This window comes from Neovison vison, chromosome 2, assembly GCF_020171115.1.
Source record: "Neovison vison isolate M4711 chromosome 2, ASM_NN_V1, whole genome shotgun sequence".
NCBI lineage: Eukaryota > Metazoa > Chordata > Mammalia > Carnivora > Mustelidae > Neogale > Neogale vison.
This window is the reverse complement of record NC_058092.1, coordinates 230545101-230549077: the sequence shown is the minus strand read 5'-3', so window position 1 is coordinate 230549077 and position 3977 is coordinate 230545101. Positions and strand designations below refer to the sequence as shown.

The following is a 3977-nucleotide window of genomic DNA, read 5'->3' as shown; positions in this document are numbered from 1 at the left end:
AGCCATCTGTACGCACAGCGGAGTGGTGTGGCCTCCTCTCTCAATGCCTCATCTTTCCAGGGGTGTTACGATGTGCTCCCGAAGCAGAAACTCTCAGGTCCTGACTGGGTGCCTGCCTGGGATGCGTGGAGGGCTCTCCTCCAGCCGCATCAGAATACAGAAGCCTGGATTCTGCCCCAGACCTGTCGTATCCAGGTCTCTGGGTGGAACCGGGCATTCGGATGAGCAGATGAGGGTGGAAAAGCAGTAGAGAGGACAGTTAGCGACCATGCGTACCGGAGGCTGTGTTGCACCCAGTTCTTGTTAATTACTTTATGATTGTGCGAGAAGCTTGATTTTGGATGTGATCGTGTTCATGGCCATCACCACAGTCAGTGCGGACCTGTGTGCAAGGACGTGCCTGGGTGTGTGCGTGAGCCGGCTGGCTAGTCTGCTCAACGCATCCTGCACCCCTCCTTCCGAGGCTTTGTCAGACTATTCCCCCTGGGGTGGGGGGGAAGAGGAAGACCCTTCCCTTTGGCTCTTTAAGCCCCCCTGTCCTTCAAGGCCCCCCAGCTTCAGCCTGCCGGTGCTTGTAGCACCCAGAGGGGGAGAGGCCCCCCCTTGGTTCCATCTGACGCACAGTGTGAGCGGTACATGAACGGCCCCACTGCGTGTGCATTCTGAGAATGAGAACTGGATTTCAAACTTTCTTCCTTCTGCCGCTCTTACTGCCTACCGCCAGCCGCATCCGTGCCAGGGACCAGGCAGGGTGCCCCTTCGCGAGTCAGGTCATCCATCTTTGCAACCTCCCTGTGAAGCAGAACATTCCCATCACCATTTACAGAGAAAGCAGCCAAGGCTCTAGGTGGGGGTAGAGGCGGGGTGGGGGGCTGAGGGGTAAATAACTCATCCCAATGGCAGAACCGGGTTTTCAGCCTGGGTCTGTCTGACTCCAAATCCTTTGCTGTAAATCAGTGCTTCTCAAACTCTGATCTCGGGACTCCTATACTCTCTCTCTCTTTTTTTCTTCCAAGTCTTTGTTTAAATTCAAGTTAGTTAACATACAGTGGAGTGGGGGTTTCAGAAGTAGAATTTAGGGATTCATCGCTGACATCTAACACCTCACAACAGTCACTCTCCAACGCCTGTCACGCATCTCCCGCTCCCCTGCAGCAGCCCTCATTTGTTCTCTGTCATTACGAGTCTCTTATGGTTTGCCTCCCTCTCAGTTTTTAACCTCATTTTATTTTTCCTTCCCTTCCCCATGGTCACGCTTCAGTCTCACATATGAGGGAAATCATTTGTCTTTTTCTGACTGACTTACCTCACTTGGGATTCCTATCCTCTCTTAAAAATTATTGAGGATTCCCAAAAAGGTCTTGTTGGTGTGGGTTATAGCTGTCAGTATCTATCACATTAGAAATTAAAGCCGAGAAAGACACCAGGGTATTTATGTCACATAAAAGAGCAATCATGAGGGGCGCCTGGGTGGCTCAGTGGGTTAAGCCACTGCCTTCGGCTCAGGTCATGATCCCAGGGTCCTGGGATCGAGTCCCGCATCGGGCTCTCTGCTCAGCGGGGAGCCTGCTTCCTCCTCTCTCTCTGCCTGCCTCTCTGCCTACTTGTGATCTCTGTCTGTCAAATAAATAAATAAAATCTTAAAAAAAAATCATGAATGTGTCACATAGAATACAAGTAACTTTTTTAAAGTGAATCTGAACGATGTTTTCCAAAACAAAAAGAGAGTGAAAAGTGGCATTATCGAACATCGTACGGGCTTTATCACAGCTGGGTTCTTGGACCTGCTTATGCCTTCAGTCTGTCCCAACACCACAACTCACGGAGCCTCTGGAAAACACCGTATACTTCTGAGACAATGAGAGTGAAGAAGGCAAATAGCTCTGAGTGTTGTTAGGGAAATCATGTTGAAGCCACGAACCCCGGGAAAGGTCTCTGGGACCCCCAGGGCTGCCTGGGCAGTATTTTGAGAACCACTGCTCTCAGCTGGGAAGCTCTGTCTTGCTGGCATGCTCGCTCGTCTGGGCACTGCTTGTCTGCATCACAGTCTGGACGTCTTGCGTTCCTGTCTGGTGTTGGGTAACGTGAGGGGTAGCGCATGGGCAGTCACTGAGCTGGGCTCTGCCCCTGAGCTCCTGGAGAGAGGCAGTGCCGAGCCGGCGAGCAGCCTACATTCTCCACACCGTAGAGGGGACCCGGGAGGCCCTGGGCATCCTTGACCTGTATCATAAGAATTTGCCTGCTGGGCTTTATGACAGTCCTATGACCTGAATCACCACCATTTATTTTCAAGGAAAAAGAAAGAAAATGATATACATTTCTCTAGTTCCTTTGGGATCCAGAAATATCCCTGTTGGCTTGCGGGGGAGGAGGGATGGCTAGGTGGAACACGGGATTTTTAGGGCACTAAAAGTATTCCGCATGATTCTCTTATGGCGGACCTCGGTCGTGACACATTTGCCATTTCCAACACCAAGAGGGAGCCCTAAAGTGAATGAACTATGACTTAATTAATCATGTTTCAATATCAGTGCATCAGTTATAACAAATGAACCACATTGATGCAAGATATTGATAACAGGAGGAAGTAAAGAGGGAGGGTCAGTGGGTATGAGGAGCTCTGGACTTTGCGATCATTTTTCCGTCAAGTTAAAACTTCTCTTAAAAAACAGAACAGAAAACAGAACCTTGCTGCCGCTCTGGATTGCCGCCAGAGGCTCTGTGGTTTGGGGGCCGGGGTGGGGTCCCCCAGACGCCCCCGGGCCACCAGCCTGACTGTGGTTCCGTGCTGCGAAGCCGCACCCGCTCACGCATCCTGACCCCAGACGAGCTGTTCTCTTGGGATCTTTGTCCCGTCGTCTGCAGCTCCCACAAGTCTATGCAGCGTCATCAGCTTGGCTTTGGAGGGTGTCATTCTGGGGGCCAGACTGGTAATTAGAGGATTGTGAAAAAGACTCCTGGCGTTGTTTAATTACTTGAGAACATCAGCTCATCACCACGGGGCGTAATGGGCCTCCGAAGCACACTGAAGCGGGCACCCTGTGTCTGGGGCTGGGGGGCCTCCTGGAGGCGGGTCTGGACGGGGAGCCCCAGCTCTTCTCTCCAGGCCACTTGGGGCGGGAATCAGCAGGAAGGTGTTGGGTGACGGCGGGCGGGATGGGTTGGAGGGTGTGGCTGGTCGAAGTGTGAGAACTGCTAGTTTATCACCAACTCAGGCAGACAGGCCTGGGCTTGCTCTGCCCCCCTCCCCCCCTCCCCCTATTCCCCCCTCCCCACACCTCCCCAGTCTTCTCGTAGACAAGGCATGTTTGGGAGATTGGCATCTTCCTGTCCTGGGTCCCTGGACATCTGAGGATCCAGGACAGGGACTAAGGGGAGGCCGGAGAGGCGCCCTGGCCCGGGTTTTGAGGAAGTGTGGCGAGGGCAGGCTTGCCATCTGCGGTGAAGGGGTCTTGGAGCCCAGGCCCGGCCCAGCCCCCACACCACGCCTTACCTTCTCCAGAGGCCGCACCTGACTTCCCCACACCTGAGTTACTGAATCCTTCTGAGTGTGATCTCAGTTTCTTCCCCCGGCACCCATCTCCTTCCCCAGCTCCTTCCAGGCTGGCAGTCTCAGGAAATGTGCTGGGCTCTGGAAGGTTCTTTCCACGGTCCAATGAGCACACAGGCTCTGAGGGGGGAATATGTGCTTAGGAGACAATAAGAGGTTGTTCAGAGTTTGAAAGCGGAGACCCTAGTGACAAGGCATGGGGGAGGCTTTCTCAAAGGCTTTCAGGAAATTTTCTGCTTTCCCTGGGTGGGGGTGAGGGGGTGGGGTGTGCTCTTTGTGAGGACAGGTATTGCGGTGACCCTCTCAAAGAATTTGCTTGTTTGTTTGTGGGTTTTTTTTTTTTTTTTGGTGTTCTCTTTGCTCCAACTTAATTAGTAATATTATAACTTTCAATTTAATCATTGACCTAAACGAGTTGCATTTTTAT

At 52.4% G+C, this 3977-nt stretch overlaps 1 long non-coding RNA gene across 1 annotated transcript; it reads right to left on the bottom strand.

The window, feature by feature from the left end:
* Positions 1 to 210: 210 nt before the first annotated feature.
* Positions 211 to 3640, bottom strand: LOC122899038. The gene is made up of 3 exons (XR_006383092.1): positions 3494 to 3640; positions 2688 to 2915; positions 211 to 792 (listed from the first exon to the last, which is right to left on the bottom strand). It is a non-coding gene; the product is annotated as an uncharacterized LOC122899038 (long non-coding RNA).
* Positions 3641 to 3977: the final 337 nt, after the last annotated feature.